The sequence below is a fragment of the Bos grunniens genome, chromosome 11 (genome assembly GCF_055505025.1).
Source record: "Bos grunniens cultivar Pamir isolate PY7600 chromosome 11, Bosgru_T2T1.0, whole genome shotgun sequence".
NCBI lineage: Eukaryota > Metazoa > Chordata > Mammalia > Artiodactyla > Bovidae > Bos > Bos grunniens.
The window spans coordinates 51337665-51352802 of record NC_141175.1 but is presented as its reverse complement, the minus strand read 5'-3'; positions in this window follow the sequence as shown (position 1 = coordinate 51352802).

The following is a 15138-nucleotide window of genomic DNA, read 5'->3' as shown; positions in this document are numbered from 1 at the left end:
GAATGCAGGGATTTACAGCTGATAGCTCAGTTAGTAAAGAATCCACCTGCAATGTTGGGAAGATCCACTGGAGAAGGGATAGGCTACTCATTCCAGTATTCTTGGGCTTCCCTTATGGCTCAGCTGATAAAGAATCTGCCTGCAATGCAGGAGACCTGGGTTCATTCCCTGGGTTGGGAAAATCCCCTGGAGAAGGGAAAGGCTACCCACTTCAGTATTCTGGCCTGGAGAATTCTATGGACTGTATAGTCTATGGAGTCACAAAGAGTCAGACATGACTAAGTGACTTTCACTTTCACTTTTCAGAGTAGAGACTTACAAGCATAAAACACTACAGGAATCAGTACCAGCTAGGGAAACCTGAACTGTGATTGATGAATTGTTGGAGGCTCCATGTGGACACATCTGAGAGTTAAAAACTCCAGGGAGACCAAGTCATAGCAGAGCCCCCACACTCCTGTGAGTTTTACCTCCAGGAACTCTAATCATAGGACTATAGGATACTTCCACCACCTCCACACTTCACCACCATATTACTAAATGGCTATTTATAGAATTTTTTTTCCACTGGATACACCATGTCTTGCTATCAAGAAAAAATTACAAGGGATACTAAAAGATAAAAAAAATACAGTTTGAAGACACAAAGCAAGCCAGAGTCAGACATAGAAGAATGTTGGAATTACCAGACAGGGAATTTAAAACAACCATTATTTATATGCTGAGGACTGTAGTGGATGAAGTAGCAGCATGTGAAAGCTGATGGATAATATAAGCAATAGACAAGGAAATCTTAATAACCAAAAAGAAATACTAGAGATCAATATAGTAGCAGAAATAAAGAACAGCCTTGATAATCTTAATAGACTAGACACAGCTGAGTAAAGAATCCCTGTGCTTGAGGATTTATCAATAGAAACTCTAAGAATGAGAAAACGAGAGTGAGAACATAGACTGTAAAAAATAGAAGAAAATATCCAAGGACTATGGGGTAATTATAAAAGGTACAATATACATATTATATAATGGGGATGCCAAAAAGAAGAAAAATAAAGTAATGGAATAAATTTTTGAAGCAATGACTGAGAATTTGCCAAAATAATGTCAGACACCAACCAAATTACAGATTCAAGAAGCTCAGAGAAAATGAAGCTAAATTCCCAAAATCTGCACCTATCTCAGCATATCATTTTCAAACTACAGGAAATAAAAGATTAAAAAAATGAATATAATACCTAAAATAAATTTAACCTGGTGGATCAAAGGTCTGTGCTCTGAAAACTATGACATTGATGAAAAATTTGAAGATGATATGAAAACATGAAAAGGTATCCTGTATTCACTGATTGGAAGACTTATTATTGCCAAAGTGTCCACTCTACCCACAAAAAAGTACAGATTAAATGCAATTCCTATTTAAATTAAAAATAATATTTTTCAAAGAAATAGAAAAATTTTAATTTTACATGGAACTATAAAAAACACCAAATAGCCAAAGTAATCTTGAGAAAGAAGAATAAATAAAGAAGATAAATAAATAAAGAAGATAAATAAATAGATACCACACTTCTTGATTTCAAACTATATTATAAAGCTATAATAATTAAAACAGAGTGGTATTTGCATAAAAATAGACACATAATTCAATAAAACAGAATAGATACTAGAGATAAATCCATGTATAGATAGTCAATTAATTTAGGAGCCAAGAATACTCAATGGGAAAAGGAAAGACTTTTCAATAAACGGTACTGGAAAAACTAATGTTGGGAAAACTTTTGCCATGTGAAAAATAATGAATCGACCCATATCTTACATATATACAAAAACCAACTCAAATGTAGTAAAACTTAAATTTAAGACCTGAAACCATAAAATCACTAAAAGAAAACATAGAGAGGAAGCTCCTGGATGTAGGTCTTAGGAATGATTTTTTTTTTTTTTTTAGATTTGACATCATAAACTAAGGCAACAAAAGAAAAAAAATAAACAAGTGAGACTACAACAACACAATGAAAAGGTAACCTAGGAAATGGGAGGAAATATGTGTAAATATTATCTTTGATAAAGGGTTAATATTCAAAATAAATAAAGAGCTCATGCAATTCAATAGGGAAAAATGAAATAAAATAATCTGATTAAAAAATGGCCACAGAAACTGAATAGACATTTTTTTTTCCAAAGACGACAAATGAATAGCTAACAGGTACATGAAAAGGTGCTCAACATCAGTAAGTCATCAGAGAAATACAAATCAAGGCCATGAAGGGTTAACACATCATACCTGTTAGAATGTTGTTGCTTAGTCACTAAGTTGTGTCCAGCTCTTTGCGACTCCATGGACTGTAGGCCACCAGGTTCTTCTGTGGGTTGCAATTTCCATTTCCAGAGGATCTTCCCAACCCAGGGGTTGAACCCATATCTCCTGCATTGGCAAGTGGATTCTTTACTGCTGAGCCACCAGGGAAACCCATCTGTTAGAATATCATTATCAATAGAATAAGTGATAAGCAATGTTGATGAGGATGTGGGGAAAAGGAAATCATAGTACATTCTTTAAAGTAGTATAAGTTGGTATAGACACTATGGAAAATAGTATGAAGTTTCCTCAAAATATTAAAAGTAGAACTACCATATAATCCATCAATTCATGTTCATTGCAATCCCCTGCTCATCACATCATTATTTACAATAGCCAGGATATGGAAACAACCTACGTGTTCAACGATGGATAAAGAAAATGTGCTGTGCATGAATACTCAGCCATAGAAAGGAAAAAAAATACTGCCATTTGCAACAATATGATTGGACCGCAAGGGCATTATGCTACCTGAAATAAGTCATACAGAGAAAGACAAATACCGTATGAGCTGACTAATATGTGGAATCTCAAAAAAAAATAATGAATAGATATAGATTGGTGATTTCTAGAGTCAGAGATAGGGTATGGGCAAAATAAGTGAATGAGATCAACAAGTGCAAACTTCCAGTTATAAAATAAATCATGGTGATATAATGTACAGCATGATGACTACAGTTGATAATGCTGTATTGAATTTCTAAAAGTTGCTAAAAAGAGTAGATCTTAAAAGTTTTTAATCACAAGAAAAATATTTTTGTAATTGACATGTGACACATGTCAACTAAACACATGTGATGCATGTCAAATAATCACATGTCAACTGGCACATATCAACTAAACTTACATGTGAACATGTCAACTGAACTTATTATGGTAATCAATTGGCAACACACAAATATGGAATCATTATGTTGCATATCTGAAACTAGCATAATGTTATTTGTTAATTATGTCTCAAAATTAAAGTAGTAAGAGATTGTATCAAGTGCTCTCACAGCTCTTTTATCTAACTTGTAAGTTTCTTGAGGGCATATGTGTCATTGAGTCTAAGCTCCTATTGCTCACCCTACAATAGCCCAATAAAAATCAAGAGGCAAATTGTTGGGGCAAGGAATAATGACTATTTGGAAAGGCAGCAAACAAGAAGATGGTGAGCTTGTGCCCCAAAGACCCATCTTGCCTGAGTTAGAATTCAGACTTTTTTTATACTAAAAGCAGTGGGAGTAAAGCCAAACATTTCTTGGTTTCCATCAACCTCTGGAAGGGATATATTTAATTTCTTCCTCCCTGCAGTCATTCACAGGTGGGACTGGTCAAGATGTATCTTATGAGAAAAATGAAGATATTTTAGCTGAATGCTTATTACCTGGGAGGCAGGACTCTCAGATATGGACCATTAGGTATAATTTAATCTTATAGGCAACATCCATTTAGTGATTGATTTGTAATAGAATACAAAATGTTCTTCCACATTACAGATGTTGTATCTGTCTTGGTCATCCATTGTATAATCAAGCTCTAGTACTGTGTCTGTTACAAAAATAATAAATATTCATTTCAGTTCAGTTCAGTTGCTCAGTCATGTCCAACTCTTTGCGACACCATGGATTGTAGCACACCAGGCTTCCTTGTCCATCACCAATTCCCAGAGCTTGCTCAAACTCATGTCCATCAAGTCAGTGATGCCATCCAACCATCTCATCCTCTGTCATCCCCTTCTCCTCCTACCTTCAATCTTTCCCAGCATCAGGGTCTTTTCCAAGGAGTCAGTTCTTTGCATCAGGTGGCCAAAGTATTGGAGCTTCAGCTTCAGCATCAGTTCTTCTAATGAATATTCAGGACTGATTTCCTTTAGGATTGATTGGTTTGATGTCCTTGCAGTCCAAGGGACTGTCAAGAGTCTTATCCAACACCACAGTTCAAAAGCATCAATTCTTTCAGTTTCCTTTATGATCCAACTGTCACATTCATACATGATGTGAAGTGAAATGAAGTCAAAGTCACTCAGTTGTGTCCAACTCTTTGTGACTCCATGGACTATACAGTCCATGGAATTCTCCAGGTCAGAATACTGGAGTGGGTAGCCTATCCCTCCTCCAGCAGATCTTCCCAACCCAGGAATCAAACCGGGGTCTCCTGCTTTGCAGGTGGATTCTTTACCGACTGAGCTATTAGGGAAGCCATGATACTAGGAGTATATTTCTTCTTGTTCTGAAAAATCTTGGGAAGAAGAGACCAACCTGAGCTAGGGATGCTGTATCATATATTATACAAAAATAAATTTGAATTATCAATTGTTTTTTGTGCTGTGTATTTTTGTTATGATTTTTTATTTATCAAAGTTTTCAATAGTGAGCTAATTTGTTTTTACTCTACTCTTTTATATCTGAGTGGGCATACAAACAAGGACACCTTCAGGAAGTTCCAGGAAAAGAACTGAGATTGGGGAAAGCAAGGCTGGCATTTTCAGAGAATTATCATTAGAATTCTCCTTACCACCTAGTGAGCCTTATCCTTAGCAGAGTTGCAAGTTGCCTCCATTAAGTGATTTAAGCAAGTAAGATTGCCAACTTTGTAATAGGGTTATTATGAGTACCAGAATAAAGTCCTTAAAGTAAGACCCAAAGCATAATCACCCTAGATAGTGTTAGGTATTTTTATTGTAAGTTATTGGAGCCTAGGATGAATTCATTTAATGCCAGTGTTCTGACAGAAGGGGTTCAGGCCAGTCTGGATGGAGGAGGAAAGCTACAACATGGAGTATCATTTGAGCTGGGGAGGGCTCCCTGGAAGAGCCTTCTGTAATTGTGGGGAGCAAAGACACCTCTATTTGCCTGAGATGAAAATGGAGCCAAGCAGCGATAGAGAGACATTGAAACTCAGCCTGAATTACTTTGCAAATTTGCCCAAGGTCATCTCTATTCACTTCCTGAGACAGGAGAAACTTCAAGGCCTCCTCAACCTGCCCTGGGGACATGACCTCCTTCTTCCCTGTCTGTTAGCAGCAAAGGTGGAAAGAGGGGCACTTCAAAGAGCTGGGCTTGCTGCCCAGAGCAGGAGATCTGAGAGCTGCCTCCACCCACTGTTGTGATCCTCTAGTTAGGCTGAGATCAAAAGCATCTCCAGCTGTTCATTTCTTCACACACACATACCAAAAAGCTAATCGTATTAGCCACTTCATAAGGAATAAATTGTTATTTCCTCTCCATTTTGATTTCGCCCCCTTCACTCTCTGTGCTGTGGCTGGTAAATGGTTTCTATCAGTCTCTAGGAATTCCCTGTGTTTCTTATCTGTTATGTCACAAAAACTCTTTTGCTAGGGTTTGGGCCCCTGTGTGCCCAGCAAGAATAAACCACATCCTGGGACCAGCAGCTTCAGGATTTGGATAAGCTCCTGAATCCCATATAGGTGTCACCTCTCTCATGGCTCCATGATCCTGCTGTTGTCATAAGAAAATGTGTAATAGCCAATGTAACTGGAAGAACAACTTATTCCTCACTAGAAAGATAAGGAAAGTATGTCTCTCCCTCACAGATGCAAAAGTATAGATCCCAATGCTAGACCTTCAGAAATTCTGACTCTGTAAGTATGTGGAGGGGTTGAGGGTCTGTATTTTTCCAGCTACCCCAGGTGACTCTGCTATAGGTGAGTTGGGGAAGCACCCTTGGAAAACCTTTGGGCTGAGAGCAAAGCACAGAGTCACAAGAAGATAAGATGGTAGAACGTAGGAAGAAAGTGACACACAGTAGAGTTTTACTAGGAAGTACTAGTTTGCCTCTCACTACCTCTTAAGAGTCTGAGATTCCCTGGTGGCTCAAATGGTAAAGAATCTGCCTGCAATGCCAGAGACTCAGGCTCAATCCCTGGATCGGGAAGATCCCCTGGAGAAGGAAATGGCTCACTCCAGTATTCTTGCCTGAGAAATCCCATGGACAGAGGAACCCATGGAAATCCCAGGGACAGAAGACTCAATGGGGTCACAAGAGTCTGTCTTCACTGAGAATCTATCACTATCTGGAGACGTCTGGGAAAATGTCCCCTCTCTGCTGGTCATTGGGAGCATTGCTGATACCTAAGGCTGACGTCTGTAGCTTATGAACATGGTGGCACTTCCTTCAGTTTGATTAGGCTCAGCAGTCTTTCCTTAATGACTTGGGGTCTACTCTGCTTGGCACTGCAGATGCCACCTCTCGGCCATAACCTCCATGTAGCCCCTAACTTAGGCTGTTAAGTTTCATAGTACTTTCTGTGAAGTTTGTGCATACTCCTGAGGTGCTAAATTTCTCAGCTGTTTTTCCGCTGGGAATACTCAGGAAGCTGTGGGTTCCTCTGCACCATATGAGAAGAAACCTCGGAACATTGTCCATGTGTCCTGAGCAGTCCAGCAGGCATTTTTAACATACTTCCTGGGTGGGTCCCTAGTCAAGATATGATCCCTCTGAGGTGGTTTAAAATAATTCAGTTCTTCACACAAAGAAGTGAGGGACAAGCCCCAACGTGACAGGGTTCAAACTTATCTGACTATATTGAACATCCATTTCTGACATGGGAAAAGGTATTCCAACTACTTGCAAGAATCATTGGTCAAAGGAGTTGGCCCATTAGGGCCATGGGCTTTTCTACAATGTGGGAGACCTGGGTTCCATCCCTGGGTCAGGAAGATTCCCTGGAGAAGGAAATGGCAACCCACTCCAGTACTCTTGTCTAGAAAATCCCATGGATGGAGGAGCCTGGTGCAAGCTACTGTCCATGGGGTCGCAAAGAGTCGGACATGACTGAGCGACTTCACTTACTTACTTCGCTTATAAAGGCAGCAGCAAGGAAGAATTCAATTGCTCTCTTTTTCTCTCTATTCTGCTGCTGCTGCTGCTGCTGCTGCTGCTGCTGCTAAGTCGCTTCAGTCGTGTCCGACTCTGTGCGACCCCATAGACCGCAGCCCACCAGGCTCCCTTATCCCTGGGATTCACCAGGCAAAAATACTGGGGTGGCTTGCCATTTCCTTCTCCAATGCATGAAAGTGAAAAGTGAAAGTGAAGTTGCTCAGTCGTGTCCGACTCTTAGCGACCACATGGACTGCAGCCTACTAGGCTCTGCCGTCCATGGGATTTTCCAGGCAAGAGTACTGGAGTGGGGTGCCATTGCCTTCTTCTCTCTCTATTCTGGGTGATGCTAAATTGGAATTTTTTCCTAATATGAACATACTCTCTTTTCAATAGGAAAGTAAATGAGGTGAACACACCACATTAGGCTAAGATTGGAGATAAGCAAAGTGAAGAATGAGGAGATTGCTACGAATGCTGAGGCACAGTCTTCTCACATCATGCATTCAAGTTCCTCAATAACTTCACTCTGTCCTGTCCCTGACTCTTCAAGCTAGTTTCTGGTTATTATTATATGATTGATATCTATATATACATTATATATAATATATTATATTTATATAAGATTAATCATGATGTAGTAATCATATGTGTCCATATATGTTAGTTGCTTAGCTGTGTCCAGCTCTTTGTGAACCCATGACTACAGCCTGATAGCCTCCTCTGTACATGGAATTCTTCAGATAAGAATATGGGAATGGGTAGCCATTCCCTTCTCTAGGGGATCTTCATGACCTAGGGATGGAACCTGTGTCTCCTGCATTGCAGGCAGATTCTTTATAATCTGAGCCTTCAGGGAAGCCTGTATTAATTGTACATATATGATTAATGAGGCAACCTGGATTCCTAATGCTGTTCCTGTAATTAGTCCCACAGTTGTAATTGATGTTTATCATATTGCTCCTCTACAACCCATTCTACAATAGAAATCCCTTTTACTCCTTACTGTCAATTGGTATTTCTACTAGTTTATGTTGCTTTGCCTAGATAATCCACACTTCTTGAGATAACCCTGAGAGCTCCAAGGCCTCTGTTAGTCTGTGATTATTGCAATTGCCCTTTTAGAGTTATCATTAAATAAGGAAATATCAAAAAGTATCCTGAGAAATTCTATGTGTTCCAGACATCTTCCTCCATGCCCCGTTACTGCCTCACTTCAATTTGTTCCCACAGAGTGGGGAAGGGACATGATGACACTTTGGGCCATCTGATATCAATGAACTTGTGTGACACTGGCCCAGCCTTTTCACTGGACTGTATTTATTACCTTGTGGTATTCTCTGATATAAATATCAGCTTAGATCTTATATCCAGCAGCCCTTGAAATATCTGAATATTCCCCCTTTCCCAGTCAACTGCTTGCTGACTGTTGGGAGTCCTTTGGGAAAGTATTGGACCAATTGCTATTGTATTACTTCTGTGCCATTATAAGGTTCTTTCTTAAGAAGACTCAGAGCCCTTCCATAGATAGGCTCTGAGTCTAAGAACAGGCTGATGTTTGGAAACTAGCTGAGAAATTCTGATTTGTCCAGTGAGACAGCTGATATTCACCTTTACTCACCAGATATAGATCTTGTTTTGGTTAAATGGGTCAACCAAGACTTTCTGGCTGTATATCTATCTAATTGTTAAAGATTACAAGGCCTGGGCTCTATTGCCACAGATCCATGTCTGCTATACTGACCTTACTCTCTGTAATGGCAATTATATACCCTTTACCTCTGATGATTAAGAGTAGCCACCTTGGGATTTCCCTACTTCCCTTTCAGTAGGTTAAGATTTTGCCTTCCAATGCAAGGATTGTGGGCTTGATCTTTGATCAGGGAACAAAGATCCCACATGCCAAAGGGCGTGACCAAAAAAATAAATAGATCAATAGATGCAATATTATAAATAAACTATTACTTCAATTAAAAAAATGTTTAAAGAGTAGCTGCCTGATATATTTCACTCTGGAATTCTATCATACACATTGTAAGCCAGTTCATAAACCAGTATATATGTAAGACAGTTCACAGCAGAATTTCTTACCATCCACCCGAGCTTACATAGAATTGCCGCCAGTAATTCAGTATTGCTGGCATTCTCCTTCTAATACTAATGTATTCCTTAGCACTTTCAAGAAGGGAATCTCCTCCAGACTTTCTGAGGAACACAGTCAACTGGTTCTCTGATCTTACATGAGAGCAGTCTACCTTTTTCATCTTTCTGAGCCTTTTAACTGCTTCCTCTACATTTTGTAAAGGAAGTTTTAGTATCTCCATCTCATTTACTGTAGGCCATCTTTTTTTCCCAAGCTCCAAAACATGATAGGGTTACCTCCAGAGGCTTTTCAGGATATAGGAGGAGGCCCCCATATCACTAAAATATTATATTCAGCTTTATATCTTGGCTCCATCATCAGTCTAGCATCTTCAACATTCATCTCCAGGTATTTTCTCTAAGTTCCACTCTGTTTCTTTAATGAGTGAGAGATTATTTCCCAAGTAGGCCAAGCTAAAACTTGACCCTAGTTATTGGCCTATAAATGAGAAGGTCTGTCTTTAGGAGTGCAAGAATTATTTTTAAGGCATCTAATTCAATGTGGTATTTTCTTGGACTCCAAGCTGCTTGCTTCATCAGGGAGAAATGGAATACCTAATACTGCAAAAGAATCTGGGGGTCCAAGGTTCTCAAGCACATCTATTCAGATATCTTCATCACAGATCTCAGATCAGACCCTTTACTTTAGCATAGGAGACTTTGCAGGGATTATGATTTTACCGTCTTTGTTATCTAGTTACTCTCAAAATCAGATATTATGGTTGATTTTCAGTATAATTTGTCCTTGGTTTACAAGATATGAAGATCTCTTTAAATGTTGCCATTAAACTCTACTGTTTTCATGCAATTCCCAAAGTTGTCTGATCTGAGCCTTTATTTTCTTCCTTTGGGGCACTAATGACACTTAACATCAGTCAAGGAGCTTGTCTTTCTATCTCTCAAATGTTGCCAATATTAGATATATAAAGGCATTTTATACCAACTGATTAATCACAGGTAAGATTCTTAGTAATTTGATGTGACACCCCACCAATGGTTATCACTACCCCACCGCCAGAAATGAGATAATTGCTGCCAGTTGTCCTAAAAAATGATTGATTTTCAATATTCTATTTTGAGACTCTCTTCTTAGAACCACATTTGAGGCCAGTTTCCTTAGTTTGGCTACTTCCAGCAATGAATTCTGAAACACTCGAGTCAGGTATTTTACTTAGAGTCTCAGGAAATACCAGTAGGAGAGTGAGGAAGTCAGGTGAGGAAGGGAAGGAAATAAAAAAGGATTTTTTGTCAGATATATTGAAGCTTGGCTTCCCTGGTAGCTCAGATGGTAAAGAACTCGCCTGCAATGCTGGAGACCTGGGTTCTGTCCCTGGGTTGAGAAGATCTCGTGGAGAAGGGAATGGCTACCCACTGCAGCATTTTTGCCTGGAGAATCCTACGGACAGAGGAGGCTGATGGGCTCCCATCCATGGGTCACAAAGAGTTGGACACCACTGATTGACTAAGCATGCAACACACATATTGAAGCTTGAGCCCAACGGGACAAATGTAGGAATGCATCTCAGAGTTATCTCCACTGAAAAGGGAGTTCCAGTATTTATTCTCCAAATCCAGAAAGTCATTGCTAATGACTAAGAGGTGTTACCTCATGAATATTTCAGCCCTGCTATGGAGGTGGTCAAAACAGGCCCTCGGAGCCAGAGGAGCAATCAGGGGAGGCTCTGGAGGTTGGAAGTCAGGCTGACTTGCACCAAAGTGGTGAGGGAGAGATGGTATAGACAGGACACCAAGAACAACCACTACAGGTGTGGCTGGTAACTTTCAAATTTTGTAGCCCTAAGTGACTCTCTGGAGAAGGCAATGGCACCTTACTCCAGTACTCTTGCCTGGAAAATCCCATGGATGGAGGAGCCTGGTAGGCTGCAGTCCATGGGGTCGCTAAGAGTCAGACACGACTGAGCGACTTCACTTTCACTCTTCACTTTCATGCATTGGAGAAGGAAATGGCAACCTGCTCCAGTGTTCTTGCCTAGAGAATCCCAGGGACAGGGAAGCCTGGTTGGGCTGCTGTCTATGGCGTCGCACAGAGTCAGACACGACTGAAGCGACTTAGCAGTAGCAGCAGCAAGTGACTCTCAGATGATTAAAAATCATGAAACCAAAGCCCCCTAAAACTGAGTTCCTCTGCCAAGTTTATGATTAACTGCTCTATCCAAAACTTTATTCCCTTTCTTGTCCCATACCTGTTCTCCCTAAGATTGAGAAGTATCAAAGAAAGTCCTTGTGGGGCCCTCCTAGGTACAAAAGCCTTTCCATGTCCTTCATTTCTTATTTGTAGGAAAAGTCTTCAGCCTCCTAGCCTGCATGTTCAGTTGCTAAGTCATATCCAACTCTTTGCAACCCTATGGACTGTAGCCCGTCAGGCTCCTCTGTCCATGGGGTTTTCCAGGCATGAATACTGGAGTGGATTGTTATTTCCTTCTCCAGGGGATCTTGTCACCCCAGGAATTGAACCCACGTCTCTTGTGTCTCCTGCATTGGCAGGTGGATTCTTTACCACTAGTGCCACCTGGGAAATCCTCAGCCTCCTAGATATTTCCTGAATTCCAAAGGGCAAGTTCAAACAGTTACTAATTAGAGAAGGGAGAGAATGCAGAAACAAAGGAGGAAATAATAAAGAAAGAAATAATAGCATGGCTATAACACAAGTTCTTAGTTCCTCTTCATGGGAAATGCAAAACAGTCCGGCACATATATTTGAATTGTTCTGTGGGAAACAAGGCCTCCGCTCAGATGGAGAGTGGTAACTACACACTGAGACCACAGATCAGTCAGAACCAGAAGGCTGATGATTGAGATTCCTGGGCACCACCCTGTCACCTCACCACCAACCAATCAGGAGTCATATACTCTGCAGCCCTCACCCTATATGTTGCCTTTAAAACCTCTGCTAAAAACCATAGGAGAATTTGGGTCTTCCGAGCATGAGCTGCCTCTTTCCCTTGCTTGACGCTAGTGATAAATCTTTTTCTGCTCCAAAGTCCACTGTTTTGATTTGTTTGGCCTTATTGCACACTGGGCACATGAACTTCAGTTCAAAAACAAATATCCCAAACAAAACAAAACAAAAATTTGTCTCACTAATTATACTTATATTTATCCTACTTTTAATCCTTGCTGTTGTTGTTAGGAGGCTGTGAAAGCCCAAATTGACTGTCTTAAATTTCCTCCTGATTTACAATTCTAGGAATTGTACAAAAAACAAAATTTGAATTTATTATGAATTCTGAAATCATTTCCCCTCATTATCTCTATGTGGTCACATTTAATTTGAACATTAAAGATTCTTTTATGATATATGTTCAACCAAACCCTCAGCTTTGGAATAAAAGTTGTCTGCTTCCAGTCCCTTTGACATGTTCTTTTGTTGTTGTTTTTGTTTTTTTTAGCTGTTTCCACGTTGTGGGATCTTAGTTCCTGGCTCAGGGATCGAACCTGTGTTCCCTGCAGCAGAAGTGCAGAGTCTTAACTACTGGACTGCCGAGGAAGTATCTCCTTTGACTTTTGTGTTAACTCCACTTGTCTCCAAAAGCATAGCAACATTTAGTAGAAGATAGAAGGAAAAAAAAAAAACTTCCTGGGATTTAGGATTGTCTTAGCCTTAACAAGGCATTTACCACAGCGTCCTCATTTTGGGGATGAATTTCAAGTTCCTTTAGAGGTGTATGGTTCTTTGACTTGATGATTTCTGGACAGCAATAGGCAGTGAATTGCCATCCCTTCAATAGTCCCAATAAGCTGTCTTGGCACCATATGGACTTGCTTTCTAGTTCCCTCCCTGAGTGTCTCATTCCAGCTCAGCTCTAGGGGTGAAAATACATTGTGCTTCACTAATCACTGGAGTCGCGTGACTCACATTTGTGGAATATTCTGGCTTTCCTCCATATGTTGTGTGTTATCCATTGCTAATATTTGTGGTGACTGGTCAATTTGCCTCCAACTGGCAATTTGGGGCAGAAATCTAAGTAGTTGTGATTAAAACTGTGATTATGATTCTTTCTCAGAACAATTCCGCAGAGGTCAATAATGTTATGCCTGAAGCATTTTAATATAGATGGGAGGCCAAGTCTTCCCCATCCTATTATTGTAGATTCTTTAAAAAGCTAATGAAAAATGCAGTGTGAAGGCTGTGAAGGAGCAGAGCAGATGGGCCAGAGGACCAGGGACAAAGCTGCTGCATTGTACGCAGAAGAGATCGTTTACAGAGTGAGGCAGTGTATGATGTAATGTTATTTGGGATTTTTTTCATAGCTGAACAGCACTGAACTTGAATTTATAGAATAGCATCAAGTAGATTCTTCAAAACCACTTTCTCTTTATATCTGTATTACTTTGCAAGTGATTGTAAAGCACAGCACAGTACTAATTTCAAAACAAAAGTAGGTTGCAGTAGAATAAGATGAGGTCCAGGGTCCCTTCAGTCCTAATGGCTTCTGGAACAAAAGTCAGTATTCTAATCCCTGAAGAGATAATAATGGCAAATTTTGTCTATGGCTTTAAAAACTGAATGCTGAATAATGGATGAATTCCATTCAATATAGTGATTTCACCTTAATTATCACACTATCATCTAAACTTCAGTTTTCCTTTTTTAAGGCATCGCTTTCGTATCTGATTATCTTTTGTATTCAAGAGAAGTAATTGGAATATATAATTTTTTTCTCAATAATTTCTTTAAATTAACTTTTTTTTTTCATTTAGTCTTATTCTAAACAATAATACCCATAAAACCACAGGCTTGCTGAGCTAATTATATTCCCATTAAAGGAAGTGCATATTTTAAAAATACTTTGCATGTACCATTTAAATAATCATCTGTACTTCCAGTGGTATGAAAGACAGAGAATTTAGTTTTTCTTACTCTGCCCTCAGCCCTTTTGACACAACCAGGCCTCACCCCATCTCATCACGCCCCTTAAGTCCTTAAAGCTAACTCTTTACAACATTGTCTATTTCAAGTTGTACTTGGGTTTCCCTCCTAAATTCCAGATGTTATTTTGATCCTGAGTCATATTATCTCTGCAATAAGTATTGTTCCATTAATTTATATTTTTATTTGCATTTGCCTAGAAAGTCTTCAATCATAATCCTAATCAAAGCAATTATTATTATTATCATTGTTATTGAGATTTCCTGATGTTAAGTGTGGGCTTCTTAAACAGTAAATGTTGAATTTTGTTTTTATCCAATCTGAGAATTGTAGTGGTCCAATTTTGCAAAATTTAGATTATACATATTTATTGTAATAATTTGTTTATTTGTGTTATTTTTCATGTATTCTATTTTTAATGTGTCCTTGCTCTCTTATTGCTTAAATTTGTCTGTATACCTTGTAAACTGCTCTGTGACTGAAGTGTTTACTATCGTGTTCCCAGTACCTAGAATGGTGGTATGGGCATGAGAGTTAACCCATAAATATTCGTTGAGTGAATGATTAGAATCATGAATAGTTTCTTGCTATGGTTTATGTTATTTATGTTAAGTTTACTTACTGATTTTCAAAGGACTTCACATTCTCAAATCCCAGGATGTATCAGAATCACCTGGAGGGACTGTTGGACCACAGATTACTGTGTCCCACTCTCAAAATTCCTGATTCAGTCAGTTTGCATGTGAACCCGAGGAAATGCATTTTTTAAATTTAAATTTATTTATTTTAATTAGAGGCTAATTACTTACAATATTATATTTGTTTTGCCATACATCAACATGAATCCCACTGCTGGACATACACACCGAGGAAACCAGAATTGAAAGAGACACGTGTACCCCAATGTTCATCACAGCACTGT